Consider the following 27,861-nt stretch of genomic DNA (forward strand, 5'->3'; position numbering starts at 1 on the left):
AGTCCCTTAAGATGTCCTACTGACTTTAGTCTGTGTGATGCATGTCATTTATCCATACCCCTTAGTAGGTTCAGATTTTATGTAACTTATACAAGATAAGTTAATGATGTTTACATTCATTGAACGACCAGTAAACCTAAATTACTAACTAATGTATGTGAAAGAAAAATTACTAATGTATATTTAAATGTATTAATTTATTAGAACAGAACATAAATGAGGTAAGCTTTTAGTCCAAAGGAGAGATATTACACATATTGAATATCTTGTGCAGCAAAGCTCTAGAGCTCGACACCTTGTGCAACAATTCTGTATGCCTTGGGTCTTGTAAGGTCATACATATGGGAACTACCATTGCTGACTTCTGCCAGGCTTCTGAGCTGTTATCCTTACCCTTGCTTTCCTACATGGTAAGGCACTGAACAGGAGCAAATCCTCATCCCGTGAAGTCAGACCTCTCGATCTGCATACTTAAGGCCTGTACACACGTAGCGATTGTCGGCCGATTGTAGGCTTGTTAGTATGATGCTTCCGACAACCGACTGCGACTTTTCGGCCCGAACAGAATCTGGTGTGCAGGCTTTAAAATTTTTGTTGGCCAACACCATAACGGCCGATTGTTCCTCAGTCAGTACAGAATTCGGCTGACAAACAGCAGATGAGCAAGACTGGGCATGCTCAGAGAAGAAAAAACACACGGAAAGTTAACCATCACATGATATCACTTCTGCAGTCGGCTGTTGCTGGCCGACAAAATTCGTGTGCAGTCTTTAGCACTTTTCAACCGACCGGACAGCACCGGACAAAAGACGGGCGATCGTTCGGCCGACATTCGGTACGTGTGTACGGGGCTTTACTCTACTATAGCACTGTAAATCACTAAGTAGTAAAGCCAATTGTTATAATTGAATAAAAAAAAAAAAATAATAATAATAACCATACTGAAAAAGCTCAGCATGAAAAAAAAAAAGGATTACCACTTACCCATCCCCTTTTCAATGCTGCTAAACTCCAAGAGAGAAACTTGTCAAAAATTCTTCTGCATACAACACATCCAGGATTTTTGAATGCCTGCTTCCCTCACTGAGCTTAATGGTTTAATCCCCGACCACAGGACACAGTATTGATGTATGAGCCAGTGGAAGGAACCACAGAGCACAGCATGGTACCAGACATTCAACACAACCTGAAATGTGGTGGATGCTGAAGATTATTTAGTGTATCTCCTAATGGCAGTGGAGTTTAGCAGTACAGCCAATACAATGGGCGAGTTTGTTCTGTCCATGATTTTCTGCAGCAGTGACAAGGCGTGCACCCCATCCTAGGATTTGTTCATTACTTCCAGCCCAGCAGACTCCCCTGGAGCAGCGGTATTTGTCTCTTGTCTCTGAGGATGGGCTAGTAGTTATTTTTTTATTTACAGGCCGGGCTTATTTTAATTTTTTATTTTTTTTAAAATAGCAACAGATTTGGTTTATATAACAGATGTCTTTGGGTAAAATGATTTGTGGGCTTGATATGGCACATGCAATGCCTACCCTGAGTTTTCTAAATGTAAATGGTATGGGCACAATCACAGTGCAGTATCAGGCAATTAATTTGTGTAAAAAATAAATAAATAATAATGACCTGGATGTGGCCACTCCTTCTCAACCTGCAATTGCTCAATTGATCTGAATTAGAAAAAATAGTAACCTCTGCTCCCTAAACTTTTTAGGGTTGCCGGGTCCTTTAATACAAGCTTGCTGTTTTTCCAGTGTAAAGAAAGTAAAGTGTTAACTGGAGTTATTTAGTGATTTCACATTGTAAAAGGAAAGAGAACCAAAATGTCATGGGACTTTTAAAGGTGCCAACCATCAATAATACATAAATGTAAAAAACAGAACAATTTTTTTTAATACTTCCATAATGCCACAAAGACCTAGCAAACTTTGGGGCATTTAATAAAGCATCATATGAATCACAGAAATCATTAAATATCTTTGTATGATTTTAAGATGTTAACCTGATTTTTTGGAAGTATTAAAAAAATTGTCCAGTTTTGTACATTTATGTATTGTTGATGGTTGGCACCTTAATTGTGTCATGAAATGTATTTGGTTCTCTTATTAAATAGGGATGTGGTGCCCCTGGTTCCTACTCTTACCCACAATATTCTATTAGTTACATTTTTAAAAGAAGTTCTGCTTGCCTTTTTGGACTGCTGCTTTTCTTTAAGTGCCTTGTGAGGGGAATAATGCTTAGCTACTCTACAGTAGGACTGAAAACTGACGCTTGATCAGTTGGAGAATCGTGTACTGTTGGCTTCTCTATGTACATCACCTGAACATAACAAGCAAACTATTGCTACCTGGAAACAATGATGATCTACACACGGTCATGGCTTTTTACAATTATGCGTAGTCACTTGCCACTTGATCTTCCTTGAAATGTATCTCATTTAGTTTAATTGTTTTATATGGGCCAGCCACTTACAGAATCACATTCTAGTTTGACTAAAACTGCCAAGCTTAGCCTGAAACAGTGATACTGTAATTGTTTCTGCTGCTACATCTCAAACTTTGGTCCACAAAAACTGTTCTGTCTATACCCAATGTGTTTCCAGTAATCAAAAAGTCTACTTATTCCTGGCAGACCAACCAGTAGCTTTGCAAGTCTGCATCAATAAATTCCTGACATCGCATACATCATAGATAAAAAACAGATTTTGAAGGTGACATCCTCTTTTTTTGGAAGGGGTCTTTTAGGGAACGTAGAGCAGAGGAAGATCCTGCAAACTTCATGCAGGTAGAAACCTGGCTGTAATGGCATCCAAGAACCCAGCACGACGAGAAAACATTTCTAAACTTTTCTGCGATTGTGTTTTACAACAACCTAATAAATATAGACAATAGGTCTTCTATAAAGATGCTTGCCAAATGAAGGGCTTACTAAGCTCCAAGACCCCCCCCCCCCCCCTGCCAAGTGTCAGTTATTGCCTTTCAGAGGTCAGAAGATAGGTCTGTCCTTGCCCTGAAAAATAAAATTTCAGACCCCGGGACCCAGTCAGTGGGAGCTTTCTAGTTAAATTCTCTTTAGCTGGGAGGTGTGAAAAGAAAAGCAGACATGTGGCTGAAAATGCTTCTCAGAGCACTGTGTTAATTAAGTGGTCCAATTTTCACTCTGAGGTTATTTTTATTCTTCCTATACCTCACTACATATATTAACACATTTATGCTGTCATTGAACTGCAGTCTGTCACACATATCTTCCAAAATTAAAACAGAAAAGAAAAAAAAAAGAATCTCAATCTGGAGTCAGCAAGGGGGAAATAAATGACGTACTTGAGACTCAATTCCCCAACAAAATGTGGGTGTTAATTCTTCCCAGAGCTTCAATATCTGCTGATGATTTTTTTGACATCTCTATTAATGAGGATTCAGACATCTTGTTATATTTAGAATAACATACGGAATTTTGACCCTACTAAAAATGTATTGCCTACACTTGTACAGTGTGAAATACCTAAAGTGATCTAAAAAGAAAAGGTTGTCGCAAACAGAAAAGCTGGCATATGATCTTTAAACAGATTATGTCTAATATAAATGTGTATTGTGAACAATCATTAGTCAGAATTAAAAAACAAAGTCACAAGAGTTCTTTAAAGTAGAACTCAAAGCAATTTTTTTTTTACATTTCAGATAGCGAAAGGCAGGGTTATAACTTTTGTCATTTTCTTTTTTTCAATCTGTGTCCCATTGGGGAGATTTCCCTCACTTCCTGTCCCATAGCTAAAAAAAGAAATGAGATGAAATCCCTTCAAAGTGATGAAATCCCTTGTAATCTCCAGGGTGCCTAGAATTATTGTACTCTTAGACAAAGGTCCATTCTATTCCTGTTTTAGGGACAACCCAAAATCTGTGATTTCTTTTACTTTCAGTAATAACCGTAAACAAGACAAATAGAGAGGGTGAATCTACCTAACGGGGGCATAGACAACAACAAAAACCTGACGTGTTCTAATACCTTTTCCATTCTATCTTAAAGTAAAAAATGTTATCGTCATGCAGATTCCTGCAATGTCATTGGTTCAAATTTTCCCAAGTTTCTATATCTTCTTATATATCTTTTGCATAAAGGAAGGCTTATAATGATCACTACCCACAGCTAGTATCTTTGAAAAGGTAAGCCATCATATGGGTAACACATGAATAGCCCCAATTCCTTCGTGCTGGCCTCATCCATCCCTATTCAGCTTGGTTGTGGCTATACCTTGTGTTTCTCCTCCTGAATATATATTGTGAAATTAATTTGCTTCATTGTAAAGAATTTTAAGTGGCCCACATATGAGGTGACAGAATCACACTGAATGAGCATCTGCATTTCCACCCCAGTGTCACTATCTTGTGAGCACTGGTGGAGAAACATCACTACTGACAAATGGAGGTTTTAGAATAAATGTAATGAAAACAGCAGTTTTGTATTACATAGAAAGAGGAGATTTACAAAGGCTAGTTCAGAGGGTAAGAGAACCTCCTTCAATATTGGTCCTAGCAGTCCCAGGTCAGGTCCCTTGGGATCCATCCTTAGGACCTGTCCACAGCTGCAACCTTTATCACCCGTTATTAATTACAGATTAAAGTTTTTTCTGTAAAATTGTAATTGATTTTTGTTAGATTTAGATAGGAGGAAGGATTAGAACGACTCTGTTACGGAGATTCTTCCCTTACCTACTGTCTTTGTGATAATGGTTTCAATAGAGAAGAAGTGAGGAAAAGTCTTCAACAGACTCCAATAAAAAAAAACTGACTGGGTTCTATGTTCCCCTGTTGTACTGAAAAAAAAAAACCTGATGTTATGATTAGGCATGGTTATCTGCATGAAACGCGTTAACATTTTTATCTCCTGATACATGCTGTGCTGTATATGATTTTATTTGTTGATCACTACAATAAAGATTTTGGCATCCTTCCAGAGTGCCGGAGAGGTCAGCCATTCATCCATTTTTCCCTACTGAAAAAAAAACGCTTTGACTGGACATACACTTTAAATTCATTCTGTATGACATTTATAATAAAGGGGTAAAACATCCCTAAAGCTGTAAGTATCAATCACACCTTATCACCAATACTTAGACTGACACTAAAGCATTTTTTTTATAAAAAAAAAAAAAAAGAGGTCATACTTTTTCTGTCAGCTCCCCCATGCCTCAGATGCCTCCTTTAGCAGGCCTGGTGCTAAGGAGACACCCAGGTGTGTGGAATCCCACTAGGTTCTGATCCAGGCTGTGTGTGCCCATAGACATACACAGCTTTAGTAAGCCAGGCCACTACTCCTTCCTCAGAGATTTGACTGAGAGCAGCAGGGGTCTATGGCTTCAGTTTCTCCTTAGGAAGAGCAGGGAGTGGTGCTGGAGCCAGAGAAAAGTAAGTGTTTAGGGGTGGGGGGGGTAGGTAGTGGGGCATTTTTTTTTTTTTTGCCTTAATGCAGAGAATTAATTAGGGTAAAAACTCTTGGGCTTTAGTAACACTTTAATTAATTTACACAATGTTACATACTAGACACAGTATGTGGATCAAACTAGCAGGAGGAAAGTTCAAGATTTTATAGGAGTAGTAGATGCCTATAGCAGAATTACAGTAGTTATGCTGGCCATACACTAGCCGAAAAATCATTCGAACACATTTTCGAAAAACGAAAAATTGGCTGTGAGAGCAGACGATCGTGCCATCATGGAATGACTGAATTTCGAATGATAAATCGTTCAATGGATGTTTTTCGTTCAGTTTGTCACATATACTTAGTGCAAACAGTTCCTTTGATTTTTCGGCTCTGAAAAGTTAAAAAATATTTTTCTATTTGTGCCCATTAACTGGACGAAACACGAACGGCCGGACCAAATGACAGATTTTCGAACAATTTTTCGGCCAGCATTAGTGAGTCAATCAGCAGTAAGTGAATCTAAACATACTTGAGATAAATTTTAGTATATACTTAGACAGAAAAGTTAATCAAAAGAAAAATAATAAAGCTAAAAAACACTAACGTAAAAAGGCATACTTGGCAGACGACTTGGTCCTTTTCTGTCATCACTCCCCTATGTTTCCCTGTTAGTTCATTAGTTCATTATTGGTAAACCATTTTCGTAGCTTTATCTGCATTTGGGATTCATGGCAATACATTGTGGAAATTGCTGCTGTATTCTGCTGTTAATATGAACATCATATTGTGGGAGGTGTAATCCTCATGGTATTCCGATTTGGCTGCTAGTGATACTGCTTCCACAAAACAAATCATGTCACTTTATAGATGAAAATGTCACCGAGCATCTCCACTGATCTTTGTTGGCTATTCATATGCTGTAAAGTTAGGAGATTCGCTGGCAGCTGGCCTAGATTGCTCTTACCAAAAATTCACATCTTCTTTAGATTCTGGCTCTTCCAACAAGTGCAATAGTGCTTTCTTACAGCCTCAAAATTTTAGCTCATATCTAAAAGAGTTAAATTCCATTTGCAGCTCCACTGCTAATTGCTTATTAATGTGCATGGTTGACCAAACCTGCTTGTAATCCTGGGAGATTTTCTGCATGAAGCGTCAAAGGATTACGCTGAAGCTGTAACCCCTTTACTCCAACCCTTTGCCTGATTGAAGAATTTGATGCACGAGAGCATGGAATCGGTGTGCTTTCCTGTCGACTCATTTTAATTACTCTTACTCAGGTCATGGTGACATCTGACCCGCGGAGTGCATAGGGTTACAGCCTCTGTGTTTGGTTATATCGCAAGGCAGTACAGTCCAACTGAAATAGACATTGTGTGATTCTGTCAGCAGGGTATATGAAAACTGTAATATATGAAATGTATTTCTGTTAGGTAAGGTTCCATTGCCACTTTCAAAGATACTTGTCAAATATGCATTGTAATACTATTACTACATAATTTCTAAAATGCTTTAGGGTACCTTTTTTTATTTGGCAAGTGTCAGTCTTCTCATAAATTCCTCACTATGGTGTACCTTTATGAAACGTAGAAGTTTTCTCTCAGTTCACTTCTCGGCAGTTCTCAGAGGAAAATTATCTCCTCTGGCACCCTGTTTATGAAGCAGAGAACTTCAGTTCTCACAGGGAGAACAGAGGAGAAGTTTTTCCTCTGAAAACGGCCAAGATCTGTGTAAAAGTGAATGGGCTGCCAGTAATCTCGCGAGACATAGCGAGATTACAGTACAAGAAGAAAATCACTGGTGCCCATTTATTAGGCAGTGGTAAGTTATCACTGCTAAATACAAGTGCATTCTCAGAGGAGACCCCCCTCACCTAATGTTAATAAAACAAGTCCCCCTACAGAAAATACATACAGTATCTCACAAAAGTGAGTACACCCCTCACATTTTTGTAAATATTTTATTATATCTTTTCATGTGACAACACTCACTGAAGAAATGACACTTTGCTACAATGTAAAGTAGTGAGTGTACAGCTTGTATAACAGTGTAAATTTACCTTTACCCTCAGCTACTTTAGTAAGGCAGTGGTCGTCTTGGAGGTGTGTTTGGTGTCGTTATCATGTTGGAATACTGCCCTGTGGCACAGTCTCACGAAGGGAGGGGATCATGCTCTGCTTCAGTATGTCACAGTACATGTTGGCATTCATGGTTCCCTCAATGAACTGTAGCTCCCCAGTGGCGGCAGCACTCATGCAGCCCCAGACCATGACACTCCCACCACCATGTTTGACTGTAGGCAAGACACACTTGTCTTTGTACTCCTCACCTGGTTGTCGCCACACACGCTTGACACCATCTGAACCAAAAAAGGTAATCTTGGACTCATCAGACGACAGGACATTGTTCCAGTAATCCATGTCCTTAGTCTGCTTTTCTTCAACAAAGTGTTTGCGGTTTTTCTTGTGCATCATCTTTAGAAGAGGCTTCCTTCTGGGAAGACAGCCATGCAGACCTATTTGATGCAGTGTGCGGTGTATGGTCTGAGCACTGACAGGCTGACTCCCCACCCCTTCAACCTCTGCAACAATGCTGGCAGCACTCATACCTCTATTTCCCAAAGACAACCTCTAGATATGATGCTGAGCACGTGCACTCAACTTCTTTGGTTGACCATGGCGAGGCCTGTTCTGAGTGGAACCTGTCCTGTTAAACCGCTGTATGGTCTTGGCCACCGTGCCGAAGCTCAGTTTCAGGGCCTTGGCAATCTTCTTATAGCCTAGGCCATCTTTATGTAGAGCAACAATTCTTTGTTTTTAGATCCCTAGAGAGTTCTTTGCCATGAGGTGCCATATTGAACTTCCAGTGACCAGTATGAGAGAGTGAGAGCGATAACAACAAATTTAACACACTTGCTCCCCATTCACACCTGAGACCTTGTAACACTAACATGTCAGATAACACCGGGGAGGGAAAATGGCTAATTGGGCCAAATTTGGACATTTTCACTTAGGGGTATACTCACTTTTGTTGCCATTGGTTTAGACATTAATGGCTGTGTGTTGAGTTATTTTGAGGGGACAGCAAATTACACTGTTGTACAAGCTGTGTTGTCTCATGAAAAGATATAATAAAAAATTTACAAAAATGTGAGGGGTGTACTCACTTTTGTGAGATACTGTGTGTATATATATATATATATATATATACATAAATATTGGGGGACATGTTTACTGTCTTGGGCGGTCTAAATGAAGAAGAAGGAAGTCAATAATCTTCCTTCTTCCTCCTCAGTTCTCCCCCAATTCTGTCTTCTCTCCCTGATTCTCCACCTCTGGGCTGGTGAATCTGGGAGTGTGAAATCTGACAGAGATCGCCAGTGAAGTGTGGAGATCGCAGCTTCATAAACTGGGCGTTTCTGAGTCAATGACAGATTCTCCGTGTGTGGAGCTGATCAGTGGAGAACATGTTCTCCCCAGATCATCTCTGTTTCATAAATCAAAAATGCTCAGAGATGAGCTGCGATCATCAGGATCGCTGCTCTACTCGGTTTCATAAACGGACACCTATATGGCCAATGCCTTTCTCTGTACCCTGCAGTTTATACACTTGTCTCCACTGATTTTCTCTCAGCATAAACCACGTTGACCTTACATGGTTTGATACTTTAGGCCCAGCTATTGTGGAAGTACATGACACAGAATATAGATAGATAGATATATATATAATGTATGAACAATGTTTCTGTGCATACTTTAAAATGATATATTTGCTCATTACATATGCAAGATCTGCTTCTTGTAATTTAGTAACATACAGTGTTGTGCCGTATGAATCCTCCTATCCTATTGGAAAATTAGGACACAGAATATGCCAGAATGCCAAAGTAGACTGTCTTCAGTCTCTAGTGAAGTTCAGTGCATCTGGAAAGTATTCACAGCGCTTCACTTTTTCCACATTTTGTTATGTTACAGCCTTATTCCAAAATAGATTAAATTAATTATTTTCCTCAAAATTCTACAAACAATACCCCATAATGACAACTTGAAAGAAGTTTGTTTAAAATCTTTGCAAATTTATTAAAAATAAAAAATGAAAAAATCACATGTACATAAGTATTTACAGCCTTTGCCATGACACTCAAAATTAAGCTTAGGTGCATCCACTGATCATCCTTGAGATGTTTCTACAACTTGATTCCACCTGTCGTAAATTCAGTTGATTGGACATGATTTGCAAAGGCACACACCTGTCTATAGAAGGTCCCACAGTTAACAGTGCATGTCAGATCGCAAACCAAGCCATGAAGTCCAAAGAATTGTCTGTAGACCTCCGAAACAGGATTTTATTGAGGCACAGATCTGGGGAAGAGTACAGAAAACATTTCTGAAGCATTGAAGGTCCCAATGAGTACAGTGGCCTCCATCATTCTTAAATGAAAGAGGTTTGAAACCACCAGAACTTTTCCTAGAGCAGGCCACCCGGCCAAACTGAGCGATCGGAAGAGAAGGGCCTTAGTCAGGGAGGTGATCAAGAACCCAATGGTGACGCTGACAGAGCTCCACCGTTTCTCTGTGGAGAGAAGAGAACCTTTCAGAAAAACAACCATCTCTGCAGCACTCCTTCAATCAGGCCTGTAAGTTGGAGTGGCCAGATGGAAGCTACTCCTCAGTAAAAGGCACATGACAGCCCACCTAGGGTTTGCCAAAAAAGCACCTGAAGGACTCTCAGACCATAAGAAACAAAATTCTCTGGTCTGATGAAACAAAAATTGAACTCTTTGGCCTGAATGGCAGCGTCATGTCTGGAGGAAACCAGTCACATGGCCAATACCATCCCTACAGTAAAGCATGATGGTGAGAGCATCATGCTGTGGGGATGTTTTTCAGTGGCAGGAACTTGGAGACTAGTCAGGATCAAGGAAAAGATAAATGCAGCAATGTACAGAGACATCTTTGATGAATGTCCTTGAGTGGCCCAGCCAGAGCCCAGACTTTAACCCGATTGAACATCTCTAGGGAGATATAAAAATGGTTGTGCACTGATGGCAACCTAACGGAGCTTGAGAGGTCCTGCAAAGAAAAATGGGAAGAACTGCTCAAAAATAGGTGTGCCAAGCTTGTAGCATCATACTCCAAAAGACTTGAGGCTGTAATTGGTGCCCAAGGTGCTTCAACAAAGTACTGAGGAAAGGCTGTGAAGATTTATGTACATGTGATTTTTTTCGTTTTTCTTTTTAATAAGTTTGCAAAGATTTCAAACAAACTTCTTTCAAGTTGTCATCATGGGGTATTGTTTGTAGAATTTTGAGGAAAATAATACATTTAATCCATTTTGGAATAAGGCTGTAACATAACAAAGTTTCGAAAAAAGAAGCGCTGTGAATACTTTCTGGATGCACTGTATAACAGGAATTGGCAACATGCCAATCCCAATTTACCCTTAGAGAGGCAGCCATGTAAAGAGTAAGTTTTCACTCCACCGTGCCACCATCTCCTGGCCCCACCTCTCAAACGTCAGATCAGAGCATCAATAAGGCCAACTAAAGTCCTAGGATTCTCCTAGGCTCTGACATGACACAGCAATAGGGAGACTTGGGAGGACTTCCCTCACTTTGCTGGGAGCTGCTGTATCTGAGGTCTGTGTTGCGGAGAAGGGGGGGGTGAGATAGTAACACGTGGTAAAACATGCATTTTAACACACCTTAATACAACAGTGTGAATGCTACCTAAATAACTATATTCCCATCGCACACATTCCTGGATACAGGCACATCTATAGTGGGTGCTGCAGCAAACACCAGCTGGACACTGGATATATCACAAATAAGTATACATGTTCACCAGCACACCATGGATCCTGCGTAGCATTAGGGTTAACTTGGCAAGACAAGGAGAAGGAATGTAGTTGCTAAAAGTAACCAAGAAGTAGTTCAAGTGGCAAAGCAACCAGTTGTTAGGTGTGGTACTCGGAAAAGGTGACAGATTCTCCAGTAGCGGGGGAATGATGTTCTGGCTCCCTCCCTAATAGTCAGTTTTCAGTAGCAACCGGAACCAAACCCACTTTACGGCGTTACGGAGACCCATGGCCTGGTAACATGGTTACAGAAGTGAAGGAGTTAATGGGTGCATGCATGAGGTTCACGCTAGGTGCTTGCATGATGGAACCCCATTCTGTATATTTTACTATTGCACATAGTGATGGGTTATCTCTAAGTCAGGGAACTGCCTTAATATTAGACTTTTACATGACTGCAAGCTCTACTTGGTCCCAGGCATTGATGAGCATGCTCCACGCAATAGGTAACCCCTGTGTGTAGGGCGAATTATCCCCGTTCAATGCCTGGCGTGGCCCAAGAACCCTTGGGGGCATACCACTTAATGTAGTTGGCAAGGATACACCACCCACAAGTGACTTGCTATATGGGCATTTAGAGAAGAGGAAAAGCAAAGAGCGCCAGCGGGGGGACCCCAGAAGAGGAGGACGGGCCACTCTGTGCAAAGCTATTGCAGAGAGCAGGTAAGTAAGTATGACATGTTTGTTATTTTTAAAAAAAATGATCTTTGCAATCACTGTAAGGAAGTAAATAGCAATGCTCAAAGTGTGGTAATCCATGACCACCTATAGGCAACCATCTCTGTGTTATGACTGCTGTAAACTGATGAAAGGTGAAAAGTGATTGGTTGCTTGGTTACCATATTCTGCACATCATTATTGCTTTCTGAACTGCCTTAATAAGCTAGCTTTTCCTAATGTGTGTATTCTACAGCTGATTAAGTATAAACTAACAAAAGATTTTTAAAAATCTATTACGGTAATATATCACAGTAAAGCTAAGACATAAAGCAATTGTTTATTCATCTGGTAAGGAACATATGTCTTTGGATACCCAGCAACACCTCTTGGTTTACCAATTTTGGAAGTTTGATTGCATGAAATGAATTTACCCATCAAACTACTTATATCTGCTAAAGTAAGGATGGTTCCAGCCAGGGGTGTCTGCTCAGCACACATAGATACATGCTTGGATGAGATGACCCTGCTTGGTTATCACACCATTATTCTACAGAACGGTTGTGTGGATTATTTACTTACCAACACATGTCTATGGCTGACCTAAAGCCCCGTACACACGTACCGATTGTCGGCCGTAAATATTCGGCCGACGACCGATCGGCCGATTGTAGGCTTGTTAGTATGATGCTTCCGACAGCCGACAGCACACTTTCGGCTGAAAAGAATCTGTCGTGTAGGCATTAAAATTTTTGTTGGCCAACACCAGAACGGCCGATTGTTCGCCAGTCAGTACAGAATTCGGCCGACAATCAGCAGATTTGCATGACTGGGCATGCTCAGAAAAGAAAAAACACACGGAAAGTTAACCATCACATGACATCACTTCTGCAGTCGGCTGTTGTTGGCCGACAAAATTTGTGTGCAGTCTTTTGCAGTTTTCAACAGACACGACAGCCCTGGACAAAAGACGGCCGATCGTTCGGCCGACGATCGGGAAGTGTGTACGGGGCATAAGAGTTATTCACCACTGATTTGTCAATAATGCATTTTCAGTGCTGTGTCTGAAAGATATACAGTAGGATTGGAAAGTTTCATCTGAGCTTTTTGTAAGTGTAAGCTCCATGGTCCTGTTCCATACAAATGAATAGCTGCTTTTGTGACAGAGACACTGAACGTAGAAGCACAGCATTTTTCACAAGCTGGAGAAATGATTTGATAAGACAGCACACTTATCTGACAGCATGTCAGCAGACTACAATTGTAGCGCATGCAACAAAAACTGATATATTTCCAATCCTTCACTTCAAAAAAAAATCAGACTCTGCACAGAAAGTGCCCACCTGAGAGTGAGACATTCTCCCTATGACTTAACAGCATTGTCACTGAGGTGATCTGATCTACCCATTACTCTGGGTTCCAGATAATTGGAATGTGGTTAACCTCTTGGGTTCTGGAGATGGGGCTCTGCTCATTTCCAGTACAGAGTGATGAAATAAGAAATGGTCAGGTTATGTTCTATGATATGAGCAAAGATAATCTTTTCGGGTATACCTATATTTTTAATGCTTTATAAAGGCTAACGGGCATATATTGTTAATGTTACTTATAACGCTCTAAAAATGTTATCTGTATGATGGTAGTCTATAGATCTCTCTGAAGGTAAACCTCACTTGCTATCAAACCTATTAAAATTGAAGTAAAGGCAGTCTTTTTTTGATCTTTAGCAGTACTTACCCCTAATCAATGTGCCTTACCTTTTACATTATTCTCTGAAGCCAGCATTCTTGATATATCAGACATTAAATCATAGTTCTAATTTGGGTAACAGTTCCTGTGGGTATTAGAGATGCAATAAAACGATAGGCACAAAACATTTGTAGCTTTTTATTTATTTTTTTTATTTTTTTTGTTTGAAAAGGTACATTGTTCTCTATGGGACAATGAATACATTTGCATAAAGACTCGGAATGCAGCAATGCCTTCAGAGCCATTTAAAAGAATAGAACATTTTACTTTTGAGAGCAATAATTTAGACGTACATGTGTGTATATGTAAGTATATGAAAGCATATATGCCACACTGGCAGCTAGAAGAGGATGAACAGTAATTTTATGTGTGTATATGCAAGTTAGTACTTATATGCCAGGTCTCTGCTAGAAAGATCCTGCAAATAAACATCAATAAAACATTAGGTCTATGTGCACAAGGCCTTATGGTTCTGTCTTTTGCAATAAAGTGAGAGAGCTTTTAATACACATAAAGACCTATAGCTGGAATTTCTAGGTTTTTGCATGTTCAAGGATTCCCCAAGTTGCAGAGGTTTTATCTTGGCACTAAATAAGGTGTGAACCCCTAAAGTACAAGTACTTTGGATGGTTCTATTTCAATGCATTTTTATATTGTTTTATCAATGCATGTAAGTGAGGAGTGTTCTCTATTGAACTGTCTATTCTTGTACCTTCACTCTCATGTTAAGCTGTCAGCAGACTTTTAATGCAGGCAGCTTTAAGTTTTTTCACAGAGAAGTTGTATTGCTCCCCACACTTCACAGGCTAACTCACAGTATGGTCAGGATATTGTAGTAAATTGGTGGATGGCAGCACCATACAACCATAGGAATATAAGGATCTTCACCAGCACATCTTGGTAGTGTGATAACTTTTGTCTTGTTCACATAACCACTTAAGCCCCGGAAGATTTTACCCCCTTCCTGACCAGGGCCTTTTTTGCGATTCGGCACTGCGTGAATTTAACGGACAAGTGCGCGGTCATGCAACGCTGTACCTAAACGAATTTGACGTCCTTTTTTTCCCCACAAACAGAGCTTTCTTTTGGTGGTATTTGATCACCTGTGGGATTTTTTGATCATGCGCTATAAACAAAAAAATAGCGTCAATTTAGCAAAAATAACAATATTTTTCACATTTTTTTATATGAAATTCCCCCCAAAAAAAATGTAAAAATCTAAATTTTTTAACATTTTCGGCCAATTTGTTTTATGCTACATATGTTTGGTAAAAAAATCGCAAAAAGCGTATTTTGATTGGTTTGCGCAAAAGTTATCACGTTTACTAACAAAGGGAAAGATTTTTGTCATTTTTGTTGTTTTTTTTTAACGAGTAATGGCGGCGATCTACGATTTTTTTTGCGGGACTGCGACATTGCAAAGGACAGATCGGACCCTTGACTGACATTTTTGACACTTTTGGGGGTTACCACTGACATTTCTACAGTAATCAGTGCTATACATATGCACTGTTACTGACACTGGCAGGGAAGGAGTTAACTGTATTGGAGAGGGAGGGGTTAAGTGTGTCCTAGGGGCGTGTTTCTAACTGTGATGGGACATGGCTACTGGTGTAAGAACTGAGATTAACGGTCCTTCATAGTAGAACCGTGTGATCTCCATTTTTACACAGGGGAGAGTGACATGCGGCTTGTTTACATTAGCCGCCTGGCGAACGGCGAACGATCGCGAGTGACCGGCGGACATCGGGTCCGCCGGTCACACGCATTGACTTGTTAGGGAATGAGCCGGGGCGGGCGCGCGCCTCAGCGGGCACGCGCTCGCCCGCTATTGGCTCACAAGCGAGTGACAGGCTAGTGACGTACCGGTACATCCCTTTGTCTGGCCGGGGCTGACCGCCGCAGTATATGTACTTGCGGCGGTCGGCAAGTGGTTCAGTTATCATAGGCCAACATTTTGGGACCTCGCACAATCCCTTTTTCAAGGCATGCGAGGTCCCGAAATGTTGACCTGTGATGCCTGTTGCTTTGTGTGTAAATAAGAAGATTATCACTATACCAAGGTGTTCTTGGTAAAGACCTTTACCTTTTTCCACACTGCTTAGACTGCCCTATGAGCTTTGTTTTGGCAATGATGACTTCAATATAAATTCAGACACAATTCCTCCCATGCCTTACCATTGGTCTCTGAAGCTGCCCAATAGAAAGCGGCAAGAATGGGAAGGAACTGGCCAGAGCTCAAAATTGAATACCTAATTTGTACAAACGATACCCCATATTTCTGGCCTCCAAGGGTGCACCAGGAGATACTTTAATGTGGAGATTGAAGGAGCATGTTTTCAAAACCTTCAAAACGTTTTATCACTGTGTGACAGTGACTCTAGTCCTCTCCAATTTCTGTTTTTGTAATGTAAAAAAATAAAATGTTATAGTGAGAATTGAAGGGCTTTTCTTCAATAATATATTAATGTGCATATTTTTTTTTGAGCTGCTATAATCGTTAAGTGCACACAGGCGAATGTTTATGGCCTGGAACTGTTTAGTAGTTGCAGTGTTTATTCCAGCTGTAGTAAAATCTATAAACATATGCAGACCTGTAATGTATAAGTAACACAATGTTGACACAGAGATTGATGGGGTAAAATAAAGAGCCTTGAAATAATAGCGTGCCATGGGAATAATGGAGGAAGGATGTGTTGTATTTGCCCTTGTGAGATAAAATTGACCTTGAAATATGACATACAGTATCATCTTACTGATATATATTCACTGCGTTCCGATTCAGATGTATGCATGTTGTGGTTATACGGGAAGGAAGTAACAGCAATTCAGGCCCTGGGGATTCGGTTATTTGTACTGGTTTTGCCAAAACTATGTTGTTACTGGTTCTCAACCAATGGTATGGACACCCTGGGGTACTTCAGACTGGCTCAGGGGGTACTTCTAGCTATCATGGTAAATATGTATAGTTTTTAGAGTAAATCCATTGTAACTGTTTGATTTTTTAGCATATATGAAATGTGTGCAAAACCATTATCAACACATTTTTTTTGGAAAAACAGAATTTCTTTTTGGAAACATATTGCAGATAGATAGGGAATTCATAATAAATGCACCAGGTTTAAAGTGGAACCATGGGCAAAATTGAAAGTGACATACAATATTTCACTAATATTGCCACAGCAGTTTGTTTTTTTTAGTACTCTCAAAAACATACACTATACCAAAAGTATTGGGACACCTGCCTTTACACGCACAGGAGATTTAATGGCATCCCAGCCTTAGTCCGTAAGGTTCAATATTGAGTTGGCCCCACTTTGCAGCTATAACAGCTTCAACTCTTCTGGGAAGGCTGGCCACAAGGTTTAGGAGTGTGTCTATGGGAATGTTTGACCATTCTCCAGGAAGCGTATTTGGGAGGTCAGGCACTGATGTGGACAAAAAGGCCTGGCTCGCAGTCTCTGCACTAATTCATCCCAAAGGTGTTTTATTATGTTGAGGTCAGGACTCTGTGCAGGTCAGTCAAGTTCCTCCACCCCAAACTCACTTATCCATGTCTTTATGGACCTTGCTTTGTGCACTGGTCAAAATAATTTGGTGTAGGGGGGATTATGGTGTGGAGTTGTTTTTCCAGGGTTGGGCTTGGCCCCTTAATTCCAGTGAAGGGAACTCTTAAGGCATCAGCATACCAAGACATTTTGGACAATTTAATGCTCCCAGTTTTCTGGGAACAGTTTGGGGATGACCCTTTCTTGTTCCAACATGACTGCGCACCAGTGCACAAAGCAAGGTCCATAAAGACATGGATTATAAAGTTTGGGGTGGGGGATCTTGACTGGCCTGCACCTAATCCTGAACTCAACAAGATAGAACACCTTTGGGATGAATTAGAGCAGAGACTGCGAGTCAGGCCTTCTTGTCCACATCAGTGTCTGACCTCAATAATGCGCTTCTGTTAGAATAGTCAAACAATCCCATAGAAACACTCCTAACCCTTGTGGACAGCCTTCCCAGAAGATTTGAAGCTGTTATAGCTGCAAAGGGTGGGCCAACTCAATATTAAACCCTATGGACTAAGACTGGGATACCATAAAGTTTATGTGCGTGTAAAGGCAGGTGTCCCAAAACTTATGGTAATATAGTGTACTTTTACTACTTGTTGATTCTGTTATTAAAGGAGAAGTATAGTCAAACCATTTTCGGCCCTACTTCTCCTATGGATCACAGAAGTGCAGTTCGTTCTGCACTCATGTGACTCATTTTTAGCCAAAAAACTAAAGCCCGCTGTCATCTGACTTCACTAAACCCATGACAGTCAACGGCTCTCTGTTTACTGAAGACTGAGAACCAAGCAATCAGCGGCCTTTGATTGCTCAGTTTAGGTCTTAGTTGCAGTGCGGAGTCTACTTTTTCTTTTTTCAAAAACCCATACTAACTTTTCTCTTAATGAGATTTTGTTATTAGGCTGTGCAGTAAAATCGCACAACAATGCTGTCACACTGTGGACAAGTAGTCTTAGATGAATATGCAGTTCTAAATAGACTTCCAAGTAAGCGATACACGAATAAAAGCCAACTATCACTAAAGCTAGGTTCATATTTCTGAGGGTGTGGGACTGTGTGTAAATCTTTCCCCTGCCACAAAAACATGCTGTTGTTAGCAGATGCACGAGGTGCCAATAATTTTTAATGGTATCCCCATGAAGAACTGGAAACCACAGTGCATTTTCCCATGCTTGGAAGCGCATAGCACTATGCAGTTTCCCTGCAGCTGTGTTTTTCAAAAAGGTGCAGGGACTTTTTGCTTGCGTTTTCAGTAGGTACAGCAGCCCATTCCATTCAAATGAATGGGCTGCTGTGCCAACACAAATGCGGCAGCAGGGAAACCACAATACTATGAACCTAGCCTAAGGCAAGGCTGGCCATATGTAATAAAAGTTTTTGTACAATTTTCCTTTAGATTTACCAAAACCATATAATATGATGTCAAAACATTTTATTTGTATGCAATCAGGCAGGCCCTTGCACTATGCAGTTGAAGGTAAATCTAAAGGAAATTAAAAAGGAAATTACATAATGTATTTTATATTACTACAAGACTGTATTCTCTGTCATAAACTTGAAAACAATTGCTGTTGTTAAATTAAATAAGAAAATTGTATAAAGTATAGACAGCTTAAGTAGGTATTTTTAACCACTTTACCACCGGAGGATTTTGCTGTCTTACGTCCAGGCCACTTTTTGCGATTCGGCACTGTGCGACTTTAAGGGACAATTGCGCGGTCGTGCAACGCCATACCCAAACGAAATTTACGTCCTTTTTTCCCACAAACAGAGCTTTCTTTTGGTGGTATTTGATCACCTGTGCGATTTTTATTTTTTGCGCTATAAACAAAAAAAGAGCGTAAATTTTGAAAAAATAATATTTTTCACATTTTTTTATATGAAATCCCCCCCCCCCCCCCCAAAAAATGTAAAAATCAAAATTGTTTTAAATTTTTGGCCAATTTGTTTTCTGCTACCTATGTTTGGTAAAAAAAAATCACAATAAGCGTATTTTGATTGGTTTGCGCAAAAGTTATTGCGTTTACTAAGGGAAAGATTTCTGTCATTTTTGGTGTTTTTTTTTAACGAGTAATGGCGGCGATCTGCGATTTTTTTGCGGGACTGCGACATTGCGGCGGACAGATCGGACCCTTGACTGACATTTTTGACACTTTTGGGGGTACCAGTGACATTACTAATCAGTGCTATAAATATGCACTGTTACTGTAAAAATGACACTGGCAGGGAAGGGGTTAATTTTATTGGAGAGGGAGGGGTTAATGTATGCCTGGTGCTTACTAACGTGTGTGGGGGGAGGTGACTGAGTGACACAAGGACAGATCGCATGTTCAGCTATGCTGAACCCTGCAATCTGTCACTGTCTGTCACTTAGGAGATCCGGCCGCTTTGTTTACACAAGCGGGCGGATCTCCAAACTCGATTCCCCGATGATCGGGGAAGAGCAGCGGCGATCGCCGCCACTCCTCCCCTGGCCCGACTCCCGCTGTGAATGAATACAGCGGGAGCGAGCCTCCGGCGGCGCGCCAGCGCCGCCCACAAGGGGAGGAGTTCAGCGACGTAGGTCTACCTCGCTGGACGATAACTAACCACTTTGCCGCAGTAGAGCTCGAGTGAGCGGTCGGCAAGTGGTTAATGCCCCTTGGCAGTACTATATGGTTTGTCCTGACCCCTGTGACTGTCAATTTTGTGACCGATTGGTTAGCATGTAAATGTAGAGAAAAATATCAATAAACGTATGTGAAATATAAAAAAAAGAAAACAGTTATGGAATGCTATCAATACAGGTATTCACTACATACAATTACCAGAATACAATGTTTTTTGGTATAGAGGTCCTTTAACTAAGGTTGAGAAATAACGTCTGTAAATGAATTCTCTTGCAAATTGGAGCTTACAGAGGACTAGCTCTCTTTTTTTCCCAGGGACCGTACAAAGCCATAGGGAAGCAAAATGAAGGTCAGTATGTACAGCTTGAAAGTCAACCTGTAGCTTTGCTCTGCTTAAACAAAACACATGTGCACATAACGGTTCATTCACACGTGCAATTTGGGCGTTACAACGCGAATAATGTGTGTTTCTTTGCGTCGGATATGCCTTGGCTGCTCACATGTAACCACACATCCGAGCCTTTACTTGAGCCCAGGCTTTACTAAAGCTTTTCAAGTGCAGTTGCTCCAGAGTTTTGTGAATGAGGTGAGGCTTCACTTTTTAACCACTTAAGCCCCGGAGGATTTGGCTGCTCAAAGACCAGGGCCTATTTTGCGATTCGGCACTGCGTGACTTTAACGGACAATTGCGCGGTCGTACGATGCTCTACCCAAATTAGATTGACGTCCTTTTTTTCCCACAAACAGAGCTTTCTTTTTGTGGTTTTTGTCACCTGTGCGATTTTTTACTTTTTACGCTATAAACAAAAAAAAGAGCGACAATTTTGAAAAAATAACAATATTTTTCACATTTTTTATATGAAATCCCCCCCCCCCCCCCCAAAATGTAAAAATCTAAATTTTTTAACATTTTAGGCCAATTTGTTTTCTGCTACATATTTTTAGTAAATAAAATCACAATAAGCGCATTTTGATTGGTTTGCGCAAAAGTTATTGCGTTTACTAACTACGGGAAAGATTTATGTCATTTTTATTGTTTTTTTTTTTTAACTAGTAATGGCGGCGATCTGCAACTGGGGTACCAGTGACATTACTACAGTAATCAGTGCTATACATATGCACTGTTACTGTAAAAATTACACTGGCAGGGAAGGGGTTAACTTTATTGGTAAACAGTGGGTTAAATGTATCCCTAGGGACGTGATTCTAACTGTGGGGGGCGTGGCTTGTGATGTAACCACAGAGACATACGATCCTACATAGCAGGATCGTACAGTCTCTGCAGTTACACCAGGGAGAATGACAGACAGCTGTGTTTACATCAGCCGCCTGCCTTTCTCCCTCTCAAGCGGGAGATCGCGAGTGACCGGCGGCTCCGATGTCCGCCAGTCACTCGCAAACCCCCTGCTGGAGAGGGAGAAAGGCAGGCAGCTGATGTAAACACAGCCGCGGGGATGCCTGTGAACGAGCGGGGGCGGGAGCGCGCCTCCGGCGGCGCGCGCTCGCCCCCCACAGACCCATACGTCACTTTGCCCAGCAGCGGCTGCCTGCCGCAGTATATCTGCAATGGGCGGTCGTTAAGTGGTTAAAGAATCACATGCAAGGAAAGTGAAAAAACAGAATGTTTTCTTATACATGATTGGATGATGGAAGTCGGCAGAACTTTCCCTTATTCACTAAGCTCTGGAGCAACTGTACTTGCAAAGTGCACAGTCTATTTACCTTTAGTAAATCAATTCCAAACTGTCTGCATCCAAGGCAGCTGATCTATGCCTAGTCACAAACAGCTGCTCAAATATGCAGATTACGTGCAAAGAGCTGCAAGTGATTGCCCACGCCTGTGCATATCCACTGTAGAGAAAACCTGATTCTTAGCTTGTTTGGCCCAAATCTGCCATATGAATGAGCTCTAGTTAGTCAGGATGCTTCAAGTGGCTAAGTTCTGTTTATGAATTGATCTTCCCCAAGAAAATGTATTAGGCCTCTTTTACACGGGCTTTCCGATCAGGTCCACCAGTTTTTCAGGTGGACCTGATCGAATGCTCCATTCACCCCAATGGAGCAGCGGATGTCAGCAGGGACATCTCCGCTGCTATCTGATCCGATCCTGTCCGTGAAATCTAGTTGGATTTTTTTTTCCATCCGGTCTGGAGGATCGGATCGCCTGACCACCTGTCCATTTTCATCCAATCTCCCCATAGAGGAGAGCGGGGCTCTGACAGGTCTGTCTCTGCACAGTGAGTGGAGATGGACCTGTCATCCGCCTGCTCAGCAGGGATCAGCGAATCGATCCTCCGCTGAGCAAAACGGAGTCCGCCGGGCAGAACTCCCGTGTGAAATGACCCTTACTATGAGCAAAGGATTTTATAGCTTCAAACTTTTCAGGGAGACAGGCTCTTCTTTGGGCCAAAGTTGATTACAACTTCATTTTATATTTTTAGGGTCCCATGCCCATGCTTTAGAAGATGTATTTTCCTAACACGTTAATGGTCTGTTTGTTTGTTTTTGTACACTAGAAATCATCCACATTGTGGAGAGCTGGCAAAAGACAATTGGCCTAGGAAGCCAAGAATTATAAATTCAGCCCTGCCTGACAGAGCTTATAGGGAACAATGATGAAGGATCAGCCCATCACTGGATAACAGAATAACTACAGGATCATCTAGTCACACATCCCCTCCATGCAGCATTTACTTTTTGGTTTTAGCAGTGTCGATTTATTGCCGTCCAAGCATCTACTATAGACGAAACCTCGTTCACATGAGCATACTTAAGCACACCCCTATGTAAAGGCCGTGTTTTGCCTGAACGGGATGCAGGGGTGTTCTGTGCATCTGCATGCAGGCAGTCCTATTCATGCCAGTTGGGACACAGTCACTGCTCCAAATTTGACATCCTTGTGTGTGTACAGGTATAGGTTCCTGAAAACACTGTCTATGTTCGGGGACCTGAACCCACACAGATGGTAAATTGGGGGCAGCTGCTGTGTCCATGGAGCTGCTGCATCCCAACTGACACAAATAGGACTGCCTGCATGTAGATGCACAGGAATACCTATGCATCCCTTGCAGCCAGTACACAGCCTGCACAGAGATTTACGTTTAAATAAGCTTGTGTAAATGAGGGCTTTGCTAAAACATTATAGGACAACTTAAATATATAGTTCTGCAAAATCGTTTAAAGAAGCTGTAGTTTGCAGAAGTTTGTATTGGGGCTATAGAGTAATTGTGTGCAGGGGCATTAATAATTAAAATATCATTATGGTAATTATTAATATTGCTACTACAGCTTTAACTTTACTCTAAAGGACAGCTCCCTAACAGACTGACTATGCTGACAGCTCTTCTGTTCAGGAGTGCGCTGGGTACGGAGTGCGGAGTTCAGGAGTGCGCTGGGTACGGAGTGCGGAGTTCAGGAGTGCGCTGGGTACAGAGTGCGGAGTTCAGGAGTGCACTGGGTATAGAGTGCGGAGTTCAGGAGTGTGCTGGGTACAGAGTGCGGAGTTCAGGAGTGCGCTGGGTACAGAGTGTGGAGTTCAGGAGTGCACTGGGTATAGAGTGCGGAGTTCAGGAGTGTGCTGGGTACAGAGTGCGGAGTTCAGGAGTGCGCTGGGTACAGAGTGTGGAGTTCAGGAGTGCACTGGGTACAGAGTGTGGAGTTCAGGAGTGCACTGGGTACGGAGTGCGGAGTTCAGGAGTGCGGGATTGCCTACAGAGTGCAGAGATCAGGAGTGCGGGGTAGCGTACGGAGTGCGGGGTTGCGTACGGAGTGCGGAGTTCAGGAGTGTGGGGTTGCGTACGGAGTGTGGAGTTCAGGAGTGCGTGGTTGTGTACGGAGTGCGGAGTTCAGGATCGCGGGGTTGCGCACGGAGTGCGGAGTTCAGGAGTGCGGGGTTGCGTGCAGAGTGCGGAGTTCAGGATTACAGGGTTGCGTACGGAGTGCGGAGTTCGGGAGTGCGGGATTGCGTGTGGAGTGCGGGGTGTAGGAGTGCGGGGTTGCATGCGGAGTGCGGGGTTCAGGAGTGCGGAGTGCGGGGTTACATGCGGAGTGCGGGGTTGCTGTTCCAGCCCTGGTATAATCCCTGCCTGTGTATTGGGAAAAAAGCCCGCTCTCAGGGTGCAGCTCACTGACAGAAAAAAAAAAAAAACACTGACACTAATAGCCAGCGCCGCTACAAGGACTGGGGAGAGAGAGCAGGAGACTGGCCGGCCGACCGGGCATGCGCTCAGCTCAATCAGCCGGCGCCGCTAGGACAGAGGGAGCGTGAGATGTCTTCTTGGAAACCTGCTGGCCGGCCGCGCATGCGCACAAACACAGGCAGCGCCGGAGGATGTATTTGTGTGCGAGAAAGTGATAAAGAGGTGGCAGGCAGGCCCACTATGCGGGCCGCATGAAAAGGTCTGGCGGGCCGGATTCGGCCAGCGGGCCTTGTGTTTGCCACCCGTGCTCCATGGGGTCGATTTACTTAAGGCAAATAGACAGTGCACTTTGTAAAGTGCAGTTGCACTCTGCAAGAGCAGTTGTCCAGAGCTTAATAAATGAGCTTTGCTGACTTCCATCATCCAATCACGTGCAAGCAAAAATGCATTTTTTTTTTGTAGCCCTATAGACTGTCATGGGTAGTACAAAATATGTGAGAGCATATTGATGGGGCCCCTCTAGCTAAATCTCTGTGCAGTACCTGGCAGTGTCAACTTATTGCTCTTAAAGTAATATTAAAGGTTCTTTTTTTTATAAAATAAATGACAGACATGTCATACTTACTTGCTCTGTGCAAAACAGAGATCCACTTCTTCTCGGGTCCTCCTCTAGTGCTCCTGGTTCCTCCCACTTGAAAAGTGCCCTCAATAACAAGCTGCTTGCTATGAGGGCACTGGTGCGTGCTCGCTCTATGCGTCCAGGGCAGTTGCTCAAGAGCTTAGTAAAAGAGGAAAAGCTTTGCTTTGCAAAGAATACCCAATCACATGCAAGCAAAATTAAACAAAGGAGACTTTTATGGCTTCATCCAAATCATACATGAGAAGAAACTAGATATTAACCAGAGAAAATTCTCCAGTAACCTACAATAGCGGACTATAATGGCCAAATCAATGGAGACAAATAGTAAGTAAAAAAATAATCTTTATTATACAATAGGAAGAATAATCACTGAGGAAGAATAATCCCTTCTAATAGGTATACATAGTTCATTAAAATGCATGCAGTCATATATATACATTTTGGTAAGTACAGTCTGGGTGACGTGCGCTTAGCCTGCTGTCTGTAAGGTCAACGTATTTCACCTAATATTAGGCTTCCCCAGGATCCAGAGAAGAAGAAAGCAAGTTACCTAGAATAAGATAGTATTGGTACCGAAATACAGCAAATCAATTATGGCAACAACACAATGTGCATATTTTTTTGTATGTATTAATCTGTACATTCCTACTGGTGAATGTGGTAGCCAAACATCCCACCGTATTTAGACTGTACTTTACAAAATGTATATATATGACTGCATGCATTTTTAATGAAATATGTATACCTATTAGAAGGTATTATTCTTCACCAGATGTTTGGGGTAAGATACCTTGATTTTTATCTTGCTAAATATTGTATAATAAAGATAAATTTTTTATTTACTATTTGTCTAAATTGCTTTGGCCTTTATAGTCCGCTATTGTAGGTTACTGGTGAATTCTCTCCAGTTAATACCTAGTTTCTTATTATTCTTTTAGGCAAGGTTCACACCTGTGCTGCCAGGCAGGCCTCGGTTTGCGTGGATATGAGAGCCCATTTATTTGAATGGGCTGCCATGCCCCGCGACATGCAGGTAAGAAGTCCTTGCACTATTTTTGAAATCGCAGCCTGCACAGGAACTGAGGTTCCCAGTGCAAATGCGATTTCCAGTGTGGGCGGCATGCCATTAGGATTAACGGCACCCAACCGCGGGTTCCGCATTTCTCTGTGTGGGTGGTTGCGGATGCCGGTATTTGTGCAGGTCCTGCAGCAGCACCACCCGCACATACAGTATGTGAACCTAGCCTTAAAGCATCTCAACAATCAAACACTGATAGAGCTTATGACTCTTCCCTACTGCTACTGGTCTACTACAAAAGTGTTTTGTGATTGTGTTTCCATTGGACAGATACTTCCTTGTTTCCTGTCCTTGTATGGACACAGAAAGTATTAAACATGTGACAAAGCTTTCAAATACTCTCCATTGAAGATTAAAATGTCTTTTAAAAAGTTAGCTTATTATAGCATATAATGTTATGTTTTTAGTACAAAGGAATACTTATAAATTTGCACCGGTACTGAAATATATTTCTTGCATCGTACATTTTGTACCAGAGGATTGCTCTGTTTATATGGATAGAAGTGTAAAAACGGCCACTGGCTATACTGGGAAAGCTGTGAGTTGCTTTTTTAGTACAGACAGCCCGGTAGCATTCAGCAGCTGCTGTTCAAGGCCTGGGAGACGATACGAACATGATGATCAGTACAAATTGCTGAGGTAGACTACAAAATAGTACACTTCCAGCTGGGGAAGGATACATGTGCACAGGCCGGAGGGGTTATCTGGAATTGAGAGATTGAGATACGCAGCTCGCTAAATGTAAAATTTGTCAGAATGGACGATGCCTTTCAGCTACAATGCTTAGATTTATATTTGGGCCTTACCAGCCTAATAATTGCATTTTATGTAATCTAATTTATGGTTAAATATAGGCCTAGCAAACACAGTGAGTAAGTGTTTAGAGATCATGCACAGAACATGCAAGTCAGCCTGCACTTCTAACATTACAGTCAAATACCATCAAGGCAAAAACATAGAAGGTCTATGTCACATGTTCCCTGTCAAGTGTTATGTATGTAGCACACCCCTATAGAATTCACTGGTGAATGCCGTCCTATTTCCCCATACACCCAGCATTTTTCTCAGTCTTCCATTGGCTGAAAAGAACAGTCCAGGGGTTTCTTTTTTGGGGGGTTTATAGGGAATGATGAACTTGGATAGGGAGCGGGAGCATGGGATACCCCAATAAACTGTAGAACTGAATAATTTGAGGACTCCTCAACTTTCTGGCTGCACAGTACAAAAAGGAAAGTCCCACAGGATCTCTATGCTGATGGTGACTAGTACTTCGTCCAGAGTCTAAAAGCTACCCGCAGTCACTAACATTTCAGCACTGGGGTCACTTACTCATAGGATTATCAGTTGCCCCCTGATGATGTCTGCCAAGTTCTTCCTAGTGAGGGAGATATTGATTCACACCACCATAGGACAGCTGAACTCTTTTCCACCAAATTCCTCCTGGCTCTCTCCAGTGAGCTTCCCAGACCAAACTTAATCCCTGGACTCAAGCTTGTGAATAGGCCCCCCAGCTAAGCCTATCTGGGACCTTGGTGTCTTCCTATTGGCTTACTCTAGAAGTCTGCCCCATTGGTCTCCCTCAGCAGGACTGGGCCAAGGAACTCTCTACCCTGATGTTCAGGCCTCAGACTATTTATGGGCTCTCTCACCACCAACTGGACATACCTCCCCAGGGATTGGCTGGAGTCTCATACTGTAAATATTTAGGCTGCAGGCCCTGTTCTTCCTCCCACTATAATTCTAGAATCCTCTAGAACACAGAGGGAAGTAACAGAGCAGCAGCCTGTGAGATACAGAGCAGTCCTAATTAATAAACCCCTGCTCCTCTGATTACAGTGGAGCCAACTCAATTTACCTAGCAGCCCACAGAAAATGCAGCCAACCTGTCAGTTGAACCAGCATTTTGTGTAAGCTTACGAACTATTGAAGCAAAGCGAGTATATTATCTTTACATTCTCATTAGGCAAATTAAAAAGAAAATTGAATTACATAGGAATTTGAGTATAACTGTAAAGCAGGAGCTGATATATTCAGCAGTTATAATCAGTATGAGAGTTTAGAGTATTGGACTGTGATCTTGAAGCATTGGTGTTCTGCATTCATTTACCATTCTATCTGTTAAGAGTTTATATGTTCTCCCCATGTCTGGAAG

The 27,861-nt window shown here is 41.8% G+C and overlaps 1 protein-coding gene across 3 annotated transcripts in view; it reads left to right on the plus strand.

Moving 5' to 3' along the window:
* Nucleotides 1-27,861, plus strand: part of SYT7 (synaptotagmin 7) — a 584,377-nt gene that overhangs the window by 459,659 nt on the left and 96,857 nt on the right. The window lies entirely within an intron of this gene.

This window comes from Pelophylax lessonae (assembly GCF_965119305.1).
Source record: "Pelophylax lessonae genome assembly, chromosome: 10".
NCBI classification, from domain to species: Eukaryota; Metazoa; Chordata; class Amphibia; order Anura; family Ranidae; genus Pelophylax; species Pelophylax lessonae.